We start from the raw sequence: 26,217 nt of genomic DNA, 5'->3' as shown, positions 1-26,217 counted from the left end.
CCCATTTTGATTTCCAAGTAGTGCTAGAAATCGAAGTGTACCTTGCTATCCCTTTTCTCTTTAATTGCCTCTCCACCTTCATAGCCATGTGCACCATGTCCTCTATCTCCACATAATGCTGCAATTCAATTACATTGGCTATGTCCCTATTCAAACCACTCAAAAATCTAGCCATGGTGGCCTCTCCGTCCTCCTCTACATTAGCCCGAATCATCGCCACCTCCATCTCCTTATGGTAATCCTCCACACTCCTAGACCCCTGTGTAAGATTTTGTAATTTGTAGTAAAGGTCTCTATGGTAATGGCTAGGAACAAATCTCTGCCTCATGAGAGCTTTCAACACTCCCCATGTCTCTATAGGCCTCTCATAATTCCTCATCCTATTGGTCACTAATTGATCCCACCAAATAATAGCATAATCAGTGAACTCAATTACCGCCAACTTCACTTTTTTCTCCTCAAAGTAATTATGGCAATCAAACACCAACTCTATTTTTTTCTCCCACTCTAGATAAATCTCAGGGTCAGTTCTACCTTGGAAAGATGGTATTTTCATTTTAATGCTACCAAGGTCTCTATCTACACCATCCCGAACCCTTAGATTCCCCTCAAGTCCTCTTTCATGCCTAACACTTCTATTTCTACCCGACCCAACGTCAGATGCTAAGTCTTCCTCATCCTCACCATCTCCTTCATTCTCATACTGATTTTCAACTCTATGCTCACGTCGCCTCCTGTCCCTCCCACCTTCTAGATTTCTAATCGCTGCTTCTTGATGATCCATCCTATCGCCTCACTTCACCCAACACCAAGTTCAACCGCTCAAACTGTTGTTACATGGTTTGCAACACAAAGGATGAGTTATATGCTCTCCCCCTTGGTGATGCGCTACTCCGATGAGACATTATTAGGTGCTACACAAAAGAATGTTAGTGGCAAAAAAAAGGTAAACCTCACACACTCCCTTACGTGTTTACACTCGAATAATGACACTCCACTCGTGTTTCACTCTTAATTGGCTTTTTTTCCGATAATAGTCTCACACTCTCTTGCCTTTTACCTCAAGAGTTTTCTTACTCAAGTTCTTTAAGAACTAATTGACTCAATCAAGACAAAGCAACCTTATTTTATCCCAACTAGTAATTAGGTCCAAGAAACAAGAACAAGAGAAACACAGATGGAATGAAAGAAAAAAAAATGGCACGTGAATCAAGGAAATTATAGGAATGAAATAGTAACTAGAAGACAAGATACCAACTAGAATAATGTATGCACCCCCTTTGATGATATGGCTCAAGAAAAAAAAATCTCAGATTTTGTTTTGTTTTTTTTTTTTTTTTTCCTTTTCCTTTCTTTTCTTTTCTTTTCTTTTCTTTTCACCAACTGATTTGATCACAATCAAGAATAAGCAGTTCACAAAACCCTAACAATAACTCAAAAACCCTTGGACAAGTGATATACGGCAGCCCCCAGAACAAGAGATTTCAGCCAACACAAACCCTAGAACAATGAATTTCAGCAACCCTAACAATAGTGAAGAAATATACTAGCCACCATTGTTTTTTATTTTTGTAATCAAATCCTAGAACAATGAAGCCCTAGAATTAAATATGCAAGAAATAAAAGATAGAATAAGACCTGATTGGAAACCTTGCTCTGAATACCAAATGACATGAACCCGCGGGAATGAATTCCCTTGAACCCACAATCAATTTGAAAACTCCACAAGAAAGCCAAAGTCAAGTCAACGGATGGAGAACCTAGACCCGATGAGAACTTGTTTCATGAACCTAGATTATATTAAAATCTAGACCCGTTGAAGAACCCGTCTCAAGAACCCAGATTACAAAGGAGGAACGCTACAAAGGTTGTGATTTACCTTTGATAAGTTCAAGAGTTCAATCAAGAACAAGAGGAGAAAACTCAACTCACAAATAAAATTCAATATTGTCTAATCTGTCAAATGAGGCTACAAAGAGTTTTTAAACCCAAACATAATCAAAACCCTAGCCAAAATAAAGCCCATTTTATCCAAAATTACCCTTGATCAACAGTACCGGCTACAGTACGCACAGCTACAGTAACCCCTACAATAAATTGATGAAACCCTAGTTCCTAAAAAGTAACTTTCCAAATAATCCCTTGGCCAAAATACAAGGCCTTCCCAAAAACATAGTTCATAAGAAATAAGACATGTGAGCCAAGCATCTTCAAGCCCACTTATTCTAAACTAATAAAATAAATCATTTAACCAAACTGGAAGCCTCCAATAACAATAGGCCGTATCTCTAAGTCATGTCTTCCACAGCTTGAATCAAGTGGATCAAAACTGGTTCTTCTTCTCTCAGACCCATCTTGAGTGTTGGGCTCTTGCTGGCTTCATCCCAAGTGGATTGCACCAATCATTGCATTGATTCCTTGATCTTCTTGGCCCTTGATCTTGTAATTGACCCATCTGGAACTTGCAAAGGATCTTTAAGTGTAGGCCCACCTTGGTTCCTGTCACAAAAGTATTAACTATATAATTTATTATCAACTACAATATCTCCTTATTAGTAGGTGTCGACTGGCTGTTGTTATCTTGCGTGTTAACTTGACTTTCAGGAGCGGATTCCTCAAGTGGGGAGTCCTCAATGGGTTCGGGACTTGGACTTGGCGGAGGCACATTTCTTCGTTGTCGTTTTGGCGACATTCTTGAAAATAATTAATTAGAAGAACTTATGAAAATTCAAGATATTTTATAGTCACTTATATAAATAAAATATTTAGTACTTTTATTCTTCATCTTCGGATGTATTTTCCATACTTGTTTCAGAATCGCCCTCAATAACATCTTCATCATCATCATGCATCTCTTCTTCATCCTCTTTATACACTTCATGGCTGGATTATGATTCGTCTTCATCTTCTGACTCTTCTTCTTCTTCTTCCTCATCACTTACTTGAATTGAATGATCATTTAATATGGACGGGTCGAGATGGACTGGTGGGACTTTCTACACAAAGGGAGCAACTCGAGTGCACCGAGGTCAACAAACAAGTTAATACACTCTCCATCTTCTTGGTATGCCTCTACAATCAGAGTGTCATCTTCATCTCTATTATTCTCATAATCTGCACTCGTTCATGCTTCATATATATTTCGAGGGATAAATTTTTGTACGACTCACCAAGTTATCTGTCCACTATCTTCATTAGCACTTTCCATTGGATTAATCAAGTAATAGACTTGGGTAGCTTGACATGCCAAGACGAATGGATCATCTTCGTACCAATTAGATGTAGCATTGACACTTGACAAGCCAAGATGAACGTTTTATCTTAACATTCGAACGTTTAGTTTACTATGTTCAAACGTTAATGCAGAGCAGCTTAAAATTAGCACAAAAAATGCATCAATGTAAATAATTTTTTTTCCTTTTCTATTTTTAGGATATGACTCATCCTCTACATACTAGGAAATGAGGGAGGGAAGGAGCCACTCAGAACACTGCTCGTATCAGGGCTCGTACTGTTATGGTAGAGCGGGAGGTCCTAATTAATGAGTTCGGTGAGCGCATATGGGAGCAGACAACCCTGATAGATGTTTTCATTAGAAGAGGCTAGGGAAATATCTACACATTGAGGGGGAAGGTATACCCTTAATAGTTCAGGAGTTCTATATGGGGATGTGTGACATGCCTTAAGATGCATCCTCTCATACCGTGACTATACACGGTATTTCCATTGAGATTTCACCAGATGTCATCGTCGAGCACCTTGGGATTCTTTGAGGAGTTGAGATATCTGCACACGCTACACCCCGTGAGGATGTAGGCACTTCTGCATATCTACTGACTGGCCATTTGAGCCAGCATCAGCCAAAGATGCAGACCGGTCAAAGGCCGAGGATATTGGCCTCGAGGCTCGGGATGATGACCGAGTCGAGGATTTCTACATCCTCACCAGGAGGGGTCGCATGCAGATCGAGAGGAAGAACGCCTTTAACCCACTACAAGACAAATGAGTATTTGTGACTATTTTTTTGCGGCGAAAATGTTATTTGTGACAAAAACAGATTCATTTTAGCTGGAAAATAGTCATTTCGCTGAAAATAACTGATCGCAAATAAGCAGTTTTCTTGTAGTGACTAGAGCCATCTGCTACAATTCTTCCGCATGTTGCACCTTATTGTTGCAACAAGCGTGGATCCTGTGGCACATAAAACCACATTTTTTCGGCTTCGAGCACAGTTTTTTATACAAGTGGCACGGGGAGATCTCATAGATTTGCCACTGCACATCTTTGAGAGGATCTGTATCTCCCATACGATGTCCTGATCAGCCGGCTAGTATGTACGGGGAGTACCAACCCAGCGCAGAGGAGCGGGTAAAAGATCAAATGAGCCCCATCGACATGACCACGCAACGACGTAGCATTGGACAGACGAGGGGACGTCAGCCACCCTTGTAGAGGATCTAGTTCCTCCGAAGCAGCCTGAGCCAGGTCATGTGGGGAGTAGTAGTCAGCAGCCACCGAGTACATCTGCGGGAGATGCGCGGCTTGCTTGGGTTGATGCGGTGATCTCACAGCTGGCTACGCATATCGATCGTAAGATCGATCGATCACTCGCAGCTTTAGAGACGTCTGTCTCCGAGATCGCCCATCGTGTAGGTATCCTCAACAACAAGGTTGATACCCTGACTAAGGAGGTACGGAGTTCAAATTTTGTGAACTACGCTATCATCTGAGTGTTGTTTAAGAAATTCGATCATATTTTGTATTTTACTTTTATTATATTTAAAGAAAAATATTATTTAATATTTCTATGGTTTTTTAATTTCAATTCTCAATTTTCTTTAATATTATATTTTCCATCTTTAATACTAAATCACTATACTTCAAATATATATCATATAAATATATATTTATATATTACAAATTGTGTATATATAAATATATACAAGTCAATTTTTTAGACTTGTTCAAAAATTATGCACTATAAAAACTACATAATTTTTAAAATGGAGTCGCATTTAACTTCAATTTACAATTAACGTTCGAACATTAGTAATTGATGTTCAAATGTTGGCGCAAAACATGCTTACGTTCAAACGTTAATTACTAACGTTCAATCGTTGGCGCAAAAATAATTCACATTCGCACGTAAGTAGCCACAATGTTCGAACCTATATGTGACGTTCGAACATAAATTTCCCATACGTTGGAACGTAAAAAAAAATATCATCTGGTTTTAGTGACAGTTTCCAGAAACCGTCACAAAAAAGGCTTTTAAGTGAAAGTTTGGGGACTGTCACAATTTTCCAACCGTCACTAAAAAGCAATTGTGTTGTAGTGGGAGATTGTTGAGAGCCAAGGCAGGCCTAGTCTTAAATATATGTTGCAAGTTCCAGATGAGTCAATTACAAGTTCAAGGGCTTAAAGGATGAAGATTTAGCTTTGATTCATTTGATAAGCTATGGAAAGGACAACAACATGACTTAAAGGCTTTGGGCACATGAAGGCTTTCAATTTATTTAATTCATTTAAATGACTTAATTATTAGTTTAGAATAATTGGGTTTATTACAGGAAGGACTTAAGGGGGCCTATGCAAGGGCATGTTGGAAAATTTATTATTTTATTGAACTAGGGTTTCAAGAGGTTACTGTAGCATTACTGTAGCCGCGACACTGTTCACTCAGGGGTGTTTTGGGTAAAAGGAGCATTATTTTACCTAGGGTTTTAATTAGGTTTTGGTTTAAATACTCTTTGTTGCCTCTTTTTCAGAAGTTCATGAAATTTGATGGATTTATTCATTGTGAGTTGAGTTTTACTCCTCTTGTTCTTAATTGAACTTTTGAATTTATCAAAGGTAAATCACAACATTTGTGTCGTTCCTCCTTTGTAATCTGGGTTCTTGAGACGGGTCCTTCAACGGGTTTAGATTTTAATATAATCTAGGTTCTTGAAATGAGTTCTCATCAGGTCTAGGTTCTCCATCCATTGACTTGATTTTGGCTTTCTTGGGGAGTTTTCAAATTGACTGTGGGTTCAAGGGATTTCATTCCCGCGGGTTCATATCATTTGGTATCATAGCAAGGTTTCCAATCAGGTCTGATTCTATCTTTTAATTATTGTATCTTTAATTTAATTCTAGGGCTTCATTGTTCTAGGGTTGCAAAAAAAAAATAGAAACAAAAAGTAGGCTGTTGAAATTCTTAGGGTTTTGGGTTTGGCTGAAATTTGCATCACCTAGGGTTTCAAAATTCTAGGGTTTGCTGCATCTCTAAGTTTATCAGTTGCTTTGAGTGTCATTCCATTGATTCTCTTCTACTTCATTTTCAATTCTTATGTGCTTGAATTCAATTGCTTGATTTTCACAATTGAATATTACTATTTGTGATTGAATTAGAGAAAAGAAAAGAAATGAAAAGAAAGGAAAAGAAAATTTGAAAAAAAAAAAAAGAGAAAAAGAAGAAGAAAAGAAAAGGTAGCATGTTCAAAGGTTGCTACATAGTTACAACAAACAGAAGGAAATTATTTGTTGATTGAGCTTTTATCATCATAGGAGCTGAATACATCTTTCTATTTGGTATCTTGTTTTATAATTACTCTTTCCCTCGTGTAAATTCCTTGAGTCTCGTGTCATTTTATTCATTCCTTGTTTCTTGGATCGATATAACTGGTTGGAATAATACAAGGTTGTATTGTCTTGATTTAGTTCAATTAGTTCTTAAAGAACTTGAGTGAGAAAACAATTGAGGTAAAAGGTAAGAGTGTGTGAGACTATCATCGGGAAAAAGCCAATTAAGAGTGAAACACAAGTGAAGTGCCATTATTCGAGTGTAAACGGGTAAGGGAGTGTGTGAGGTTTTCCACTAACATTCTTTTTGTGCAGCACATTATGATGTCTCATAGGAGTGACTCATCACCAAAGGGGATGGTAGATAACTCATCCTTTCTGTTGCAAGCTATGCAACAACAGTTTGAGAAGTTGAACTTGGTGTTGGGTGAAATGAGGGATAGGATGGATCATCAAGATGCAGTAATTAGAAATCTTCCTAGCATGAGAGATAGGAGGCGTCCTGAGTTTAGTGTTGAAAATGGGTATGAGAATGAAGAGTATGGTGATTCTCTTGTTACCAGGCATGCACTCAATACAAAAATTAAGATGGATGATATAGAGCAGTAGAGTGAGAACATTTTTCATACTAGATGCCACATCAACAATAAGGTATATAGTATGATCATTGATTTGAGGAGTTGTATTAATTTGGCTAGCACTACTTTAGTTGAGAAATTGAATTTATGTACCTTGAAACACCATAGACCATACATGTTGCAGTGGTTGAGTGATTGTAGGGAGGTTAGGATAAATAAGCAAGTGCTAGTTTCTTTTTCAATTGGAAAATACCAGGATATGGTCCTTTGTGATGTAGTGTCTATGCATGCTGGTCATATTTTGATGGGGAAGCCATGGCAGTATGATAGGAATGTGATCCATGATGGGATAAGGAACATGTACAGTTTTGAAAAGGGTGGAAAAAAAATCAAACTTGCTCCTTTAACTCCAACATAGGTCCATGGGGACCAATTGAAGCTGAAAAGTGAGGTTGCTCAAAAATGAAAGAGTGAAAATGAGAGTGATCAAAAAAGAAAGAGTGAGAGTGAGAGTGATCAAAAAAGAAAAAGTGAAAATGAGATTGAGCAAAAAAGCAAGAGTAAAAGTGAGATTGAGCTGAAAAGCAAGAGTGAAGGTGAGAGTGAAAGTGAGATTGAGCTGAAAAACAAGTGTGAATGTGAGATTGAGAAAAAAAGAAATAGTGAGTCCAAAATGGAGAAAGAGAGAAAAATGAGAGAGAAAAAAGAAGAGGGTGAGACAAAGACCACAAGAAAAAGAGAGAATGAGTTGAAAAATAATTGTGAGGTCAAGAGTACAAAAAAAGATGAAAAAAAATAGAGGAAAAAGAGAGTGAAAAGGAAAAAGAGTGATAGGGAAAAAGAGAGTGACAGAAAAAAAGAGAGTGAAAAGGAAAAAGAGTGATAGGGAAAAAGAGAGTGACAGAAAAAAAGAGAGTGAAAAGGAAAAAGAGTGTGATAGGGAAAAAGAGAGTGAAAAAGAAAAAGAGAGTGGAAAGCAAAGAGAGTGAAGAAAGTGAGAGAAAAACAAAGAGAAAAGTGAGCTTTAATGCTAAGGCGAGTCTTAATACTAACGAACTTGACGTATGTTTGCCTAGTATTGTTGTCTCTTTGTTGCAGGGATATAAGGTCATGATTCCTAACGGTGTGTTTAGTGGATTGCCACCTATTAGGGAGAAAGAGCACTACATTGATTTTGTGCCAGGTGCAACAATTCCTACCCGACCTTTCTTTGAAGAACTTGAGTCATTGACACACTTAAGGGGACAAGGTAAGTTGTTGACTAGAATGCATGCTAAGTGGGAGGACTGTATTGAGACTTTTCCTCATGTATTCAAATACACACAAGGTATGAAAAATTTTTTGGTTGACGCTTTAGCAATAAGGTATGTCCTTGTCTTCATTTTAGATGCAAAATTGTAGAGACTTGAATATGATAAGGAATTGCATGCTAATGATGATGACTTTGCTAGTGTGTATGGAACATGTGAGAAAACATCATTTGGTAAATTCTATAAACTAGATTGGTACTTGTTTAGAAAAAATAGATTTTGTGTGCCTACTAGTTTTATGCGTAAGTTGCTTGTGTGTGATGGACATGCTAGTTTGTTGGGTAACCTTGGTGTAAGGAAGACTTTTGTTGTGTTGCATGAACATTTTTGGAAATATCATTTGCCATTCAATGACGTGTTGCATGGACATTTGTGGAAGTATCATTTTTCATTCATTGATGTGTTGCATGAACGTTTGTGGGAGTATCATTTGCCTTTCATTGAAGTGTTACAAGAACGTTTGTGGAAGTATCAATTGTCATTCATTAACATGTTGAATGAACGTTTGTGGGAATATTGCTTGCCATTCATTGAGTTTTCATATAATTGGAGTGGTCATTTTGGTATAAAGAAGATTTTAAACAAGTTGCATGAACGTTTGTGGAAGCATCATTTGTCATACATTGACTTGTTGTATGAACGTTTGCGGGACTATCATTTGCCTTTCATTGAGTTTGTATATAATCGGAGTAGTCATTCTGGTATCAAGAAAACTTTAGACATTTTGCATGAACATTTATGTTGGTCTAAGATGAAGAGAGATGTCAATCGTATTTGTAGCAGGTGCATTACATGCAGAAAGGCCAGATTTAAGCTGTTCTTAGTGAGTCACGAGTTGTATACACCCTTACCTATTCTTAGTGAGTCATGTGTAGACATATCTATGGACTTTGTTTTGGGGCTGCCAAGGAAAGAAAGGAGTAGAGATTCTATTTTTGTGGTTATGGATGGATTTATAGAGTTTGCATATAACATGACCATGCATACTACCACTTTATATTCTCCCTTTGAAATTGTTTATAGACTTAATCCATTTACTCTTTTAGATTTAATGCCTTTATCTATTGACAACAGGAGTAGCTTGGATGGATTTTTTCAAATTCTTGAACAAATTAATGATAATGCATATGAAATTAATGATAATGTTACTAACATTTTTCCCTTTGATTCAAGTGGAGATTCGAAGTCAAATCCTTTTGAGGAGAGGGGGAATGATGGGAACCAAGGTGGGCCTAGTCTTAAAGATATGTTGTAAGTTCCAAATGAGTCAATTACAAGTTCAAGGGCTTAAAGGATGAAGATTTAGTTTTGATTCATTTGATAAGTTATGGAAATGACAACAACATGACTTAAAGGCTTTGGGCACATGAAAGCTTTCAATTTATTTAATTCATTTAAATGACTTATTTATTAGTTTAGAATAATTGGGTTTATTACGGGAATGACTTAAGAGGGCCTATGCAAGGGCATGTTGGAAAATTTATTATTTTATTGAACTAGGGTTTCAAGAGGTTACTATAGCATTACTGTAGCTGCGGTACTGTAGCCGCGGCACTGTTCACTCATGGGTGTTTTGGGTAAAAGAGGCATTATTTTAGCTAGGGTTTTAATTAGATTTTGGTTTAAATACTCTTTGTAGCCTCTTTTTCAGAAGTTTACGAAATTTGATGGATTTATTCATTGTGAGTTGAGTTTTACTCCTCTTGTTCTTAATTGAACTTTTGAACTTATCAAAGATAAATCATAACCTTTGTGGCGTTCTTCCTTTGTAATTTGGGTTCTCGATACATGTTCTTCAACGGGTCTAGATTTTAATATAGTCTAGGTTCTTGAAACGTGTTCTCATCGAGTCTAGGTTCTCCATCCATTGATTTGATTTTGGCTTTCTTGGAGAGTTTTCAAATTGACTGTAGGCTCAAAGGATTTCATTCCCACGGATTCATATCCGAGATGCATGAGGCTTGGATTCAAAGTGTGGATAACAGCTTAACAAGTAGGTTGTCTAACATTAATAAATGAGTGAAACTAAATTGTATATATAAATATCATATCAGTGTTGATAAAATGAACTGTCACAAATGCCATATTCAAAAGCGTCAAGAAGAATAAAGAAAGTAGTTATAGAGAGATGGAGACTCCGAAAGGAGGACGAAAAAGGGACCTTCCTAAGTCAACAAGGACCGTACTTTTTTTTTTCTTTTTTTATTCATTTTAAGTTTTCTTTTCTTTTATAAGCCTGGGCTTTTTAGTCTGAGCTGGGCTGTAAGACTTCTTCTCTTCGTTCACCCTCAATGGCCATTGATTGTTGTTAGTGAACCAGCTCTGTGGAAGCGGAGTTGGAGGTTGTCATGTGGTTGAATTATTGACATTATCCTTAACTATCATCCTCCTTCCATGTCCATGGAGAAGGAGGTTTCCATGTGGCTCTTGTAGGGAGATAGAGAAGAGATAAAGTAGAGGGAGGAGAGCAAAAGGTAAAGGGGAAGAGGAATGGGAGGGTATAAATGAGAAATATGAGACGTTAAATAATACAAATGCCTAATAATTTCTATTCGTTTGCAAGTAAAACCTCGAATTAATTCCCAAGTATGATTCGAAAACGGTGCTTAGTGATTCCTAAGGAATACTTCACCTTGCACAAGATGCCAGAATGCACTTCCTCTTAGCTATCTATAGATAGGTAATCAAATTAATTGATTCCTAATTATAAGTCGGTTTAACTTCTCTTGTAAATCGAATCCTATCATATCAAGAGGGTGCATGTATTCTAGAACGACTTGTAAATATAAGTTTTAAATTAATTATATATACGCAGTAATTACAACTAATATATCCTTTCGATTGGTAGCAACGAGTACTCCTTGTCAGTGTTATTTGATTTTTCATTCGCCAAACAGCCATGGTATTCATCCCCCCCGAACAAATAAAAATTAACTCCATCTTCGTATGTCTCCTTGTTAGGGAAAATATTAAATCAAGAATTTGATTTGATTATTATCCTAATTTGATTTTCATAATTATCACATCAAGAAATTTAATCTTCATAATTATATATTATAATATTTACCTTATATCATGATCTCCATGTGATTTCCCTGTATAAATAGGGACCAATCCTTTGTATATATTCAACTACAATTGAGAATATCAAATTATATGTAGCCTAAAAGTCTCTCTCCCTCCTAATTTTCTCTTCTTCATTTCAATTTCTTTTATATTTTCTTTCATTACTTATAAATGAGAAAAAAAAAAAGGATTACCATGGTCTGTTAAGATAGAAATTTTGATGAGTAGGATTGTGAAGGTCTCTCCCTTCTCTCTTAGAGAATAATTCATGTACTTGTGATGTCGAAGTATGAATGAATTTACTTAATTTGACTAAATATGGTAAGCGCCTATTCGGAATTGGAGTAGGATATGGAGTTTTTTTTTTTTCTTTTTAACTTTACTAAAAATATCATGAACTACTAAAAATTTGTTTACTGTTTTGTAAACATGAACTTAAGTGTTGTTAAACTTACTTAACAGTGATTTTTAGAAAATATAGTACGGAGGTTTCAGTTTGGTAATAAACATGAAGAGGTTTTTTTTTTTTTTCTAATCCATAAACATGAAGAGTTGTATGTGATATTGATCTCTAAGTAAATTTGTTCCATAAATAGAGTCATCATCTTAATTTAAACTAATGCATGTGTCTTGGACTATCGAAATCTTTGTATTGTACAGCAAAAGTACTAAATGCATGCTATAGAACATGTAGGTGAGTCGAGTTTGTGGCAGAGCATGCATGGCCTTGCATTAATGGGAAGCAAACGTACAGTGTCAATTAATGAATTATAAAGTGGATTGGAGAGTGGTTTACCACAAGGAGAAGGCGTCAGTGAAGCTAAAATTTATAATATGAGAAATTAAGATCTATATGGTTAGACTTAAAAAGCTACACCCACTAGTGACAAAGAATAGGAAGAAATTAACGTGATGTGAGGATTCCCAAAAACATTAAGACTGATGTTGAGGAAGAAAAAAGGGGCAATGCATCAAATATTATAAAGAGCTTAAACAATTTTTTCTTCAAGAATATTGGAAAGCCTGTAGTTTGGTCGTTACCACCTGGAATGGTAAAAGCTATAGCAAACATGATGGTAACAATCAGAGCACCCACCACTGTACATGACGATGCTGTATCCTTCATCCATTTTTCTCCATTTTCCATCATGTTCTCATGGTTCTTTGTAAACAGTTGTATGGGAGTTAAACCATCTTTGTTAATACCTTCTTTAATCTTGGGATTGACAATTCTCTCCATTTGTTAAAAAAATGCTACCAAAATCAATTATAAATACGTGCATGGGTAATATTAGAAAGACCAGAACTTCGATCAAGCCTAGTGGAATCCTCTATCATCCCTGCCATATGTAACATGTTATCATCATACGTTGCGATCTCCATAAGATGTCAAAGTGTTCTTCATATCAAGCCCATATATAAGGCTAAAGATCTCAGATTGACGATACAAAACAGCCATCATAAATATGTTCCTCAAATTTCTATCTTCATTCCATTACAAGAAATCAGGTTTTTTCCAGCACTCAAAATCGTTGCAAATACCCCTATTAATCACTGCATTTGAGTATTTTCGGCGATTTTAATTCGCTACAGTTTCGACTAAATTAAAGTGTCTTTTTTTATCAATTTTAGCGATAGGCAAAAATCGTTGTAAAAAACTACTATTTCCAGTGATTTTTGTGCGTCACAACTGTCCTAAAAATCGACGGAAATGGCCTTTCCGTTTGCCATTATATTGTTGAGAAAAACCAATTGCAGCAATATATATCGTTGCAATTGTTTGTAAACTCGCCGCAAAAGACTCTTTAGTTTTTCTAGCAATTATAAATTATCGTCGTCTTTATATAGTCCCAGTAGTTATTGTCGTCGAAATAAATTATTCCCGACGAGTAAATGTCGCCGGAAATAAGTTAAATCCATGAAAAAAATATTTTCCAGCGAAATTTACTTGCTGGAAATGTCTTTCCAAAAAAGAAAAAAAAAATGCACAAAAACAAATATGAACTAAACCCATTTAGTATATATGAAGTACAGCTTGGGTATAGTTCACCTAAATAGTGCAGCAACCCCTCACATATATATAATATATGTGAGGGAATGCTACATTATATATAGTTACATATAATATATGTATATATATAACTGTAATATATAATTAAATCACCTAAATGGTGCTGCAATCCCTCACATTGATTGTTGTTTTAATACTACATACACACACTGAGAGATATATATATACACATCAATGAAATGAGAGATTTTGCTGGAAAATGATAAAAGCTCACTACCTATTTATTATTTACTCATCCTCACAACCAATTTTCAAAGTGTCTTTTTTTCCTTAAGTAATCACTATATATATAGTGTGATTCCAATGAGTATGAAGCTCATGTGTATGCAGTTAGTGTTGCATATCAAAGTGATCACAAGTGCCCTATGATACATGTTCTAAATAGAACATTATCATTAAACGCAAGAAAGAAGTTCCATTTCTTAGAAAAATATTGCCCCCCACATAACAAATAACAGAATCAGTGGAATTTCATCCTCAAGATACAAATAGTCTTATATTACTAAAATCGTTTATCGTTTACATTGAAGGAAAGGATAATAATCAGAGAGTTCCGAAAATAGTAGAACAAAGATATTTAGTTTTAACAAAAGGTCAAGGAATTCCAATCCAAATACTCTGAAATGTTACAACATTGAAACTGTAAAGCAGGGAAGCATATTTCATACTCACAATGAACAATGACATCATTAGAGACTAGTTAATGGTCTTTAAAAAGTATTTGCGTCCAACAAGAGTCACAAAATTAACACTTTCTTGCAATACGAAAAAATTTTAGTTTGGTAGAGGTACATGAGAAACCAATAAATTTCTATTAAAAATGGAAATGTGAGAGGTACAAGAGAAACATGACGTTAGAAATGTATACTACCAGAATGCACATAAAAAAGTGGGAAGCACAAAACCAGAATACATAAAAAACGTATTACACATTCTAATGAAATTACACATCCAAATTTGTTAATTAACAACAAAATTAATGTAACTTAGTTAACTTTTTGTAGATTTTATCTTCTTGTCTTGCCAACAATCACATTGCATAACCACAAATAGGCATGTAGAACTGATAGTCGAATAATTAAGATCATATAAAATCTTTGTATTCACACTTCTGCACAATCCTAGTAAGTGAAGAGGCAGATCCATTTTATTCAAAATTTTGAGCATGAAACTTTATAAAGTCAGAAGTTAACTTGTTACATTATGTGTCAAACTAAGACAAGTAATTCCAAATGATTTTGTAACTCCATAAAAGCACCAAGCCATTAATGGGACTGATTTGCAGCAACTAAATCAAACTAGAAACATAGTATAATAGATGACAGTTTTTTTTTTTTCACCTCAAACTTGAACTAGTTTTTCTAATGTCACAGAAAGATCTACACAACTCAGTGTTAGAATCTATTGTGAATTCTCTTACTGTTTGCTTATGGTCTCCTCATAATTTCTTCATTTATTCTTACATAAGACTCCACCATTGAATCCCCTCATATGCCCATGATTAAAGTTGGTCAGTAGAAAGATAATTGAGCCCAAGCAGAAGTAAAGCAGAAAATAAATGTCGCCTGCAGTAGAGGAAATAATTCAGCAATAAATCAGTTTTTAGTATTCTTTGTTCTCTTAACATTTCAACTTCTTATTTTTCATTTTCTCTTCCTTTATTTCATCCCTCCATCTCAACCTCAAGAGGCGACATGAGAAGTACCAAGTGAACTCAAATTTCAACCAAAACCAGCTCTAAGCAACCAAAAACAAAATCCACAAAAAATATTATACACATCCAAATTGTATGTTCTTGCTCAAAAAAGCAATTGCACAAGTGGGAAGCACAAAACCAAACTTACAAATGATTTAAAAACTAATAACAAGTGTCACCAAGCAAGTAAAATATCTAAGTTGTAAAAAATGATATGTAAGAAACCAAGCCAAATAACAAATAATTCATCAATGAGGGGCCCTATTTTGCCAGCTTTAGCAGGTCTAAGGCTTGAAATATACTTCCTGAAACAATAGATATCAATATCTAAGGTCATGAATAAAAGCATGGCAAATAATGCACACATATTGGTAAAGCATAAACTGAAGCATGCACATGCAAACAATCCCATCCAAGCTAGCTTTAGATGCCACATTTCTCTCACATCTTTCTCATTCATTCAAATGTTGACAGTCTTCCATTCAATATAGTTTCAAACCACCACTTTTTCAGACACCACCAAAGCATGCACATGATCATAAGGACCCAAAATTTAGATAAACAAGAATTCACCAACTTCTCAATATGATAGAGGGAAGAAATAACAATTCAAATGCATCCAGCATGCAAAATTCAAGAAAAATAATATCAACAAAAGAATACAATAATCCATTAACCTTGGTGCAGAGGCAGAGAAATGCAATTATTAACATTTATCAAACAATAACTATCCCACCTTATAAACGCAAATCAAATGTCAACTTTCAAGTTAGTGCCAGTTATTCCAAGATTCAAAGAAAATATTAAAACTCAAAGGACAAGCTTAAGAGACCATATGAGTTAGAGCAACCTAAGAACTAATAAGAATTTCTTCTTGGATACACAGGCCATAGCTAAAACAATAAATCAAGAACTAAACAAAGAATAACCCATGCTAGAAACTGTACATACAGTGAAACAAATGTTCCGCAAGAGTATCATTAGGCATGTACTCAGCAACTAGCAGCCTCTCATCTCCACCACAGCAATACCCAATCAAATTGGCCAGCCTCGGATGCCTCATCTGCCCTACTCCCCGTGCCTCCTCCGCATTTGGTGGCAGTCGGTTGCAAATAGAGCAAGCGAGAGAGGGAGGGCCTCGGGCAGCTAGGCTAGGCATAGAGGAGAAGGGGCTCCGAAGGAGGACTGGCGACGGTGTCGAGGTGTGGGTGGTAGCGAACGACGCTCCTAGCGACGGCGATATAGAGAAATCCAAGAGAAGAGAGAGAGAGAGAGAGAGAGAGGTGAGGCCAGAGAGAGATTGGCGTGGGGGCTAGGGGAGAAGGAGGGGGTGGCCGTTGAGGTGAGGTCACAATGCCGTGCTGGGGTCGTTGGCGACGGGCTGTGCGCGGCGGAGGCTTGAGGGAGAAAGGGAACGAAATGAGGGAAAAACCTAATGCGGGGGTCTTAAATTTTATGAGCTTTTCTGGCGCTTTTGACTCGCCGCTAATAAGTTTAAATGAGCACATGTGTTTTTACTGCGATAATGTTCGTCGCAAATAGAATATATTGTGGCGATTTTCTTTAATTGACGGAAATTTAATGCCGCTACAGTTAATAATACATTGTTGTGACGATAAAAATCGCCAAAAAAGGTAGAAATGTCGCCGCAAAAGTGAATTGTACATTTTTCCTCCATGATTGCCCAACTTCGAACCGAAATTAAGCGGCGACTTGAAAATCATCGGAAATAACCTCTATTTGCGGTGATTTTTTTTTGCGATGATTTTAAAATTGCTGGAAAAGGCTTAATTTCTTGTAGTGTTCTCCAAAAATCTCGGATCCATCCTCACTATCGTAAAAACAAACTCGGAAATCCCATTCATGACAGCAAGGTTGATTGCATCATAAACTCCACCACTAGCAAGTTCTCGAGTTTGGGATCTTGATATCTCCTCACACATGCAGGAAAGAAGTTCATTGGATTGGATATGGATCTTCTTCATTTAATATAATTGAAGATTTCTTTTGTAACGCTCCAATGAAAGGTCCAAACCACATGGCCTATACTACAAAAGGACTAGTCAATGATACAATTAGAGCCCCATTGGAACCTTATAAAGAGTAAGAACTTCTCCTTCCCAAATAATATGGGATCCCATACACTACCTACCCTTATCCATATCATATGGGGTATCACAATCTATCCCCCTTAAATTTCCAACATCCTCGTCGGACCTGTGCATTGTACGTGGCACGGCTCAAGTCCCACATTTCTGGTTGGGATAGGCTTTGATACCATTTGTAACGCCCCAATGAAAGACCCAAACCACATGGCTCATACTCCAAAATGACTAGTCAATGATACAATTGGAGCCCCATTAGAACCTTCTAAAGAGCAAGAATTTCTCATTCTCAAATAATGTGTGATCTCATACATCACCTACCCTTATCCATATCATATGGGGTATCACACATTTGACAAATATTGAAATAATACCAATTTAACTGGATGAAATTAAACCATTACCAAAAATAAAAAATAAGTACAAAAATTTCAAACAAAAATTATCAAGAGTACAACTGAAACTAGATGGCGCAACAGTACTAATGGCGCTGTAAAGTGACCAAAATATTTTCAGAACATATAGATCACATCATGAAAGTCTTACCAAAACAAAGCTAGCTAGCAGAATATTTCTGATAACTCTTTTACAACTATTTATAAAATGATTAATTAAAATAATTGATATTTCTCAAATATTACAAGCCAAGAATTAGGAAAAGTTAAAAGGTTAGGTAAAAAGATACCTGACCCGATCGTTGTAACTTGATTGCGTTGGCGGCCATTTCCAACGTTGGGAATGTTCAATCGAGTTTCAAAGGTGGCAGGAGCGGATTGATCAATGCGTATACCTTTCAGCAAAAGAGGCCAACAAATCTTATGTCCGTGACAAATATTGGATAGATCAAGTACTGTCAATCCAGGTCTTGGATCGATGAACAATTTTCTTTTAAAGCAGCAAAAAAAAAAAAGAAAAACAAAGTGAAAGAAAAGGTTCTAACGGGAATAGATCCATCGTTTCCAACACACGAGCCGATTTCCACTCAGAAATGCGTGGTGTAGAAGCCAATGCTAAGAATGGGGACTCGTCGCGGGCGTGCCTGGTGAGTCAATCTCTCTCTCTCTAAACATTGGGTATCCCGAGTCTGTTGGTGGAGAGTGATAGTCTATTACTAGTGAATTCCTCAGAGCAAAATGATATGGGGAATTCATCCATGGGATTCTGTTTGAAGAAGTACGTACAGGGGCTGAAAGTTTGTTTTGGGAGTTGTTCTTTTACTCGTGTATAGGGAAGAATATGGCCGCTCATCACTTGCAATAAATGCTTAGAAGATAGATAATTTAGAAATGTGGTGGGATTGTATTCCAGATTTTCTTTGTATAATTATTTGTAATTGTTGATCAAAGAGCACTCTCATTGGATTAGCTAAATTAAAGTACATTTTTTATGAATGCAAGATGAATTTAGCATTTAACTATTACATTTACAGAAGTTTCTACATTGGAATAGCCATTTTTTCATTATATGATAATAAAATAATATAAGATGAATTTAATTTTGACTATTCACATCAAATCTCCAAATTGGATTATTCATTTATTCATTATATAGTAATGAGTAATTAATAATTTTAAAATTTTTTTTATCTTTTTAATTATGAATTTATTATATTTTATTATATTTTACTATTCATAATATTATATATTAATTAGTAATTGTATTCTAATTATATTTTTTCAATTGTCATTTAAAATGGAGAGAGAAATAATTGATATTAAAAGGAGAGAGAAAGAAATAATATAAAAGGGATTTGATGAATGAATAGTGTGTTCCAAATTTGGAAATTAGTTTAGACTTTACTGTAGCTATATTCCAATTATTTGGAATATAGCTAATTCAATGTGAGGGATTTTATGATTTAATAGCTAAATTTTCATTGGATTTAGATTTTAGCTAATCCAATGAGAATGCTCTAAAATGAAATTGATTGTTTTATCAAAAAAAAAAAAAAAAAGTTCGCCAATTCTCGTCGGCTGAACGCAAGGTCTGAATCTCGGAAAATGCGTCTGGGCCGCATGAAATCTGGATCACATGTAAAGTCATGTAATTCCTCCTCCGCTCTTCATCATCATTTTCTTGCCAAGAAGGTGCTGCGGTTGCGTTTCCCGAGTTATCGTCAATGATGATGTCCTTCCAAAGATCTTGACCCTTCAAGTAGGTTCGCACCCGAAACTCCCATTCCAGATAATTATGTTTGCCAAGCAATTCAGGAACAGGAACAGCAGCAGAAAAGGCAGCAATACTCTAATTTGTTTCCATCTTAATCTATCAGTATGTGTGTGTATATATATATATATATATATATCCCGATGGATGCAGGGGTTAGGAGCATATATAAATATATAAGCAAAGACGATAAAAGCAAAAGTAGTACTGGTTATAGAAGAACTATATATACTTGATAGGAAACAAATTAATCGTATATATTAATTTAACTAATTAAAACAAAAACTGCTTAGCTGAAGTTGTTGTTAATTATATGCAGGATATATATATATATGTGTGTGTGTGTGTCATGAGAAGATTCATCATGACATTGATCTTTTTCTTCAGCAGCAGGACTATATATATATATATATAGGGAACTTGATGCAGTACAAAAGCTAGCTAGCTTAATTATTTGTTGAGAAATAGCATGATTTTTCTTAATTTATATGATTGATCAAACTGAAGGTTTAAGAGATGGAGTAATTACTTGCGATCGACGCAGCTACCTGGAAGACGGCCGGGATCGATATTTTCCAAAAGTACTGTCGCTAGCTAGTTTCAGTCCTTGGCTGTTGTAGTCGGTCACCGGTAGCTACTAGCTAGCGAAGTCTCAAGAGTCTTTCTTGCCTGAAGAGATCAAACAGTCACGAAAAGTTTCATCTAAGACTAAAGTCAATACAGTTTTTTAAGTATGTAAATTTCGTTTCTTTTCTATTTTTTAAGAGTGAATCTATTATTAAAAAATTATTATTTTTATTTAAATTTAAATTTTAAATATAATTTATCTTTATTTTATTTTTTGACAAGTAGGTATATACGTACGTACTTAGAAGTCAAGATGCAAGGCATATTACAGCTGGCGAACCCAACTAGAATATTCAGCCTCATTACAGAAGATCAATTACAAACTATTCTTTGGGCAGAGTTTTTTTTTTTTTTAAATGATTATATTGTAACTACCATGTATAAAATGAATAGTATTAGATATAGTTTTATTAATGTATCTAAACGCTATGCACTTTTTAAAAAAAAAAAATAAGATCTATTATTAAAAAATATTTTTTTTATCATGTAGTCTTTAGATTTATCTACTTTTTTCAAATGGGATCAAAATCAAACTTCATTAATTATATAAAATATATTACAAATATATGCCACCCATGAATATTAAATACACCACCGACTTTCAAAAAACTTATAAAAAAAATCTGTCAGCAAACCACATTCGCAGAAAACTAAAACAAAAAATTAAAAAACTAAGAAGTTAATAATAAAAATAAACAACAAGAATCTGGTCGGTGACTGAGATCAATAAACTAAACAAGAGATAATGCTGAAAAGTATTAAATAATTAAATATGCGGGCAGTGCCACATGCATTTAGGGGTGTAACGGGTCCGGTTTGGTCTGGTTTTGGATAAAATTTAGAACTAAATCGGTATGTACCGGTTTTCCATTTCTTAAAACCGATTACTCTCCTAAATCATTATCTCCGGTTTTACCGGTTTCCGGTCCGGCCGGGTCCATTTTTCTGTTTTTTAAAATGTTAGTTTGTCATTAAAAATCTATTAATAAAAAAAACTGCTTCAAAAAAATTGAAGTTAAGAATAGAAAGGAGATTTCAAGCGTGTAAGAGATCTCAAGTACTGAATTGGACACAAGACTCTCTACATTTTATTGATAATTTTATTTTTTATTCTCCCAAACTCAAAAACAAAAAATGCTAGCATTTTCAATAACACGAAAAGTGTGCAAATAATATTTTTTTAAAGTATTCTTTCAGTTCTATTTAGAATTATTTGTCTCCATTGTTGTATTGTATCTGTTCTTTGAGTTCCTTTGTTGAGCATACCAACTTTTTGTAGGTATTTTCTATAATTGTGGAATGACTAGGAAATACTTGTCGACATTTTTTAATGGTGATAGAAGTCTTCGTCCTTTTGTTTTAATGTATAAAGTTGTGACCTTTATACCACCTTCATTCTTTCATCCCAAGCAGAAAAAAATCTCAAAAATTTAACCCAACAATTTACATATACTTAATACTTATGACAGAAACTTGAAAGTAGTTGGGTCCTATATACATGGTTGTTGAGTTGCATAATAAATGCAAGCGGGTGAAATTCAAATTCGAAGTAAACACAAATCACTCTTTCATTCTCTGATCAGAAAGAAAATCTATGGGTTTGATTAGGTCATAGTTCTCTATCACATGGTTGAAATGAATATCTAAATCTAACAAGTAATGAAATGAAAAAAAAATGGAGAAATATTACCATGAGGTGATGTCGAAGGTTTGTGCATGATATGAACCCGTGGGAAAGAATTCCCTTGAACCCACAATCAATTTGAAAACTCCCCAAGAAAGCCAAAATCAAGTCAACGGATGGAGAACTAAGACACGATGAGAACATGTTTAAAGAACCTAGATTATATTAAAATCTAGACCGTTGAATAACCCGTCTTAAGAATCCAGATTACAAAGGAGGAACGCCACAAAGGTTGTGATTTACCTTTGATAAGTTTAAGAGTTTTCAATCAAGAACAAGAGGAGAAAACTCGACTCACAAATAAAATTCAATATTGTCTAACCCTTCCAATGAGGCTCCAAAGAGTTTTTAAACCCAAACCTAATCAAAACCCTAACAAAATAAAACCCATTTTACTCAAAATGACCCTTGATGAACAGTACTGGCTACAGTATGTGTGGCTACAGTAACCCTACAATAAATTGATGAAACCCTAGTTCCTAAAAAGTAACTTTCCAAATAAGCCATTGGCCAAAATACAAGGTCTTCCCAAAAAACTTAGTTCATAATAAATAACACATGTGGACCAAGCATCTTCAAGCCCACTTATTATAAACTAATAAAATAAATTATTTAACCAAATTGGAAGCCTCCAATAACAATAGGCCATATCTCTAAGTCATGTCTTCCACAGCTTGAATCAAGTGGATCAAAACTAGTTCTTCTTCTTTCAGACCCATCTTGAGTGTTGGGCTCTTGCTGGCTTCATCCCAAGTGAATTGCACCAATCCTTGCATTGCTTCCTTGATCTTCTTGGCCCTTGATCTTGCAATTGGCCCATCTAGAACTTGCAAATGATCTTTAAGAGTAGGCCCACCTTGGTTCCTATCATTTCCCCTCTCCTCAAAAGGATTCGACCTCGAATCTTCACCTACATCAAAAGGAGAAATATCAGAAACATTGAAAGTTGCAGAAACTTTATACTCACCTGGAAGATCCACTTTATATGCATTGTCATTAATTTTCTCAAGAATTTGGAAAGGTCCATCTCCTCGAGGATGCAACTTAGTCCTTCTATGGGATGGGAATCTTTCTTTGCGCATGTGAACCCAAACCCAATCTCCAGGTTCAAAGATGACACGCCTTCGTCCTTTATTGGCTTGGGAAGCAATCCTTTCATTCTTTTGGGCAATCTGAAGCCGTACCCTCTCATGAAGTCACTTCACCAACTTCACCAACTTCACCAACTCCGCCTTCTTTTGTCCATCTAAACTACTCCTGCCATCAACAGGTAAAGGCATCAAATCCAAAGGAGTAAGTGGATTAAATCCATAAACAATTTCAAAATGAGAGTATGAAGTAGTAGTATGCATCGTCCTATTATATGCAAACTCTATAAATGGCAAACAATCCTCCCAAGTTTTTAAATTCTTATGAACAACAGTGCCTAAAAGTTGAGTTAAAGTCCTATTAACTACTTCAGGCTGACCATCAATCTGCGGATGACAAGTAGTGGAAAATAAGAGCTTAGTACCCAATTTCCCCCACAACACCTTCCAAAAGTAGCTAAGAAATTTAACATCCATATCAGAAACAATACTCCTAGGTACACCATAGAGTCGCACTATCTCCCGGAAAAACAAGTCAGCTATGTTTGTGGCATCATCTGTTTTATGGAATGGAATGAAATGTGCCATCTTACTAAATCTATCCACAACCACAAAAATAGAATCTCTACCCCTTTTGGTCCTAGGCAGCCCCAAAACAAAGTCCATAGATATATCTACCCATGGCTCACTAGGAACGGGTAAGGGTGTATACAACCCATGTGACAAAACCTTAGATTTGGCCTTTCTACATGTAATGTACCTTCCACAAATACGGTTAACATCTCCCTTCATCCTAGGCCAAAAGAAATGTTCATGCAAAATGTCTAAAGTTTTCTTGACACCAAAGTGTCCCATTAATCTCCCACCATGTGCCTCACGCACCAATAACTCACGCATAGAACAATTTGGCAGACAAAGTTTGCTTTCTTTAAACAAATAACCATCATACTTGTAAAACTTACCAAATGCCGCCTTATCACATGCCACGTACACATTAGAAAAATCAGCGTCATCGGCATACATGTCTTTCACATATTCAAACCCAAGCATTTTAGCACTCATAGAAGTAAGAAGTACATACCTCTGGGATAGAGCATTAGCAACAATCTTCTCCTTACGTTGCTTGTAATGGATGACATAGGGAAAGGTCTCAATGTATTCCATCCATCTAGCATGCCTTTTATTCAACTTACCTTGCCCCTTGAGATGCTTCAATGATTCATGATCGGTGTGGATCACAAATTCCCTTGGCCATAGGTAGTGCTGCCAAGTCTCTAATGCACGAACAAGAGCATAAAGCTCTTTGTCATAAGTAGGATACTTCAGAGATGCCCCACTTAACTTTTCACTGGAAAAGGCTATGGGCCGCCTATCCTGCATCAAAACGGCTCCAATCCCTATTCCTGAGCCATCACATTCAATCCCAAAAGCTTTGTTAAAATCAAGTAATGCTAACACAGGTGCAGAGCACAACCTTTCTTTAATAGTGGCAAAAGCATTCTCTTGATTAGCCCCCCAATGAAACCCAACATTCTTTTTAATTACCTCAGTGAGTGGTGCAGCAATGGTGCTAAAGTCTTTAACAAAACGCTGATAAAAGCTAGCTAAGCCATGAAAGCTTCTTACCTCAATGATGCTTTTTGGCTTTGGCCACTCTTTGATGGCCTTAACTTTCTCTTCATCCACCCCAATACCCTTTGTACTAACAACATAACTAAGAAAAACAACTTTTTCCATGCAAAAGACACATTTCTTGAAATTAGCATATAATTTTTCACATCTCAAATGTTCAATATGTTCATTTAAGTTCTTGTTGTACACTAAGATATCATCAAAGTACCCAATCACAAATTTGCCTATGAATGTACGTATGACATGGTTCATTAATCTCATGAAAGTACTGGGCGCATTTGTAAGTCCAAATGGCATAACCAACCATTCATAAAGCCCACACTTAGTCTTAAAAGCAGTTTTCCATTCGTCACCCTCTTTCATTCTAATTTGATGGTACCCACTTTTAAGATCAATTTTACTGAAAATACATAGGCCATGCAATTCATCAAGCATATCATCCAATCTAGGAATGGGATGGCGATACTCTACCGTGATATTGTTGACCGCCCTACAATCAATGCACATCCTCCACGTCCAATCCTTCTTTGGCACAAGTAGCACTGGTACTGCACCAGGGCTCATGCTCTCCCTCACGTACCCCTTGCTCATCAAATCCTCAACTTGCCTCTGAAACTCCTTTGTCTCATCTGGATTACTCCTATAGGCTGGTCGGTTTGGAATAGCAGCCCCGGGCACAAAATCAATCTGGTGCTCAATCCCTCTAATGGGTGGGAACTCATTTGGCATCTCCTCCGGGAATACATTCTCAAACTCCTGCAACAAAGAAATAGCCAAACTAGGAAGAGACTGGTTAGTTTCATCAAGAGTAACATAAGACTCTTTATAGACAAGAAAAATCATAGGGCGATCTGCGAAGAAAGCCCTCTTAACCTCACTTTCTCTTGCATAGAAACTCACTTTTGCCTTTCCTTTTCTCTCGGTAGACTCTCTTTACTTTTTCCCTCGTGGCTCCACTCTTTTTTCTTTACTCTCAGCCACCTCTCTACTTTCTTTTTCACTCTTTCTTTTTTGCTCAATCTCTTTTTCACTCTTTCTTTTTTGATCACTCTCATTTTCACTCTTTCTCTTTTGATCACTCTCATTTTCACTCTTTCTTTTTCAAGCAACCTCATTTTTCAATTTCAGTTGGTCCTCATAGACCTGGCATGGAGTTAAAGCAGCAAGCTCAATTGTTTGCCCTCCTTTTCAAAGCTGTACATGTTCTTGAACCCATCTTGTGTCACTCTCCTATCATACTGCCACGGCCTCCCCAACAACATTTGGACCGCATGCATAGGCACAACATCACAAAGCACCTCATCCTGATACTTCCCAATAGAAAAAGTAACTAACACTTGTTTATCCACCCTAACCTCTCCACAATCATTCAACCACTGCAATTTGTATGGTCTAGAGTGTTTTAAGGTTGTTAAATTCAATTTCTCAACCAAAGTAGTGCTAGCCACATTAGTACAACTCCCTCCATCAATGATCATACTACATACCTTATTGTTGACATGGCATCTAGTATGGAAAATGTTCTCTCTCTTTTGCTCTGCATCATCCACCTTAATGTGTGCATTAAGAGCACGCCTGGCAACAAGAGACTCACCTGTCACAGGGTATACCACTCCATCATCATCACTAG

This window comes from Juglans regia, chromosome 5 (genome assembly GCF_001411555.2).
Source record: "Juglans regia cultivar Chandler chromosome 5, Walnut 2.0, whole genome shotgun sequence".
Lineage (NCBI taxonomy): Eukaryota > Viridiplantae > Streptophyta > Magnoliopsida > Fagales > Juglandaceae > Juglans > Juglans regia.
This window is presented reverse-complemented; position numbering follows the sequence as displayed.